The following is a 248-nucleotide window of genomic DNA, read 5'->3' as shown; positions in this document are numbered from 1 at the left end:
CAAGATCTAAAAATGTTATCCCACTTTTGCCACTACAACTTTGCTAAAACGTCATAATTATGCTGTGACAATGTTATTGCAGACGTTTTAAAGCTTCATCATAACTATGATGATCTCTTTACAGCAAAATAATTGTACAGCCAAATGGCTATGATATCGTTTTCAAAACCTAAAAATGTTGTCCCACTTTTGCTGTTACAACTATATCAAGACATTATAAGATCGGAAGAGCACACGTCTGAACTCCA

Source organism: Wasmannia auropunctata, unplaced genomic scaffold (genome assembly GCF_000956235.1).
Source record: "Wasmannia auropunctata unplaced genomic scaffold, wasmannia.A_1.0 LD336097.1, whole genome shotgun sequence".
Classification (NCBI taxonomy): domain Eukaryota; kingdom Metazoa; phylum Arthropoda; class Insecta; order Hymenoptera; family Formicidae; genus Wasmannia; species Wasmannia auropunctata.
This window is presented reverse-complemented; position numbering follows the sequence as displayed.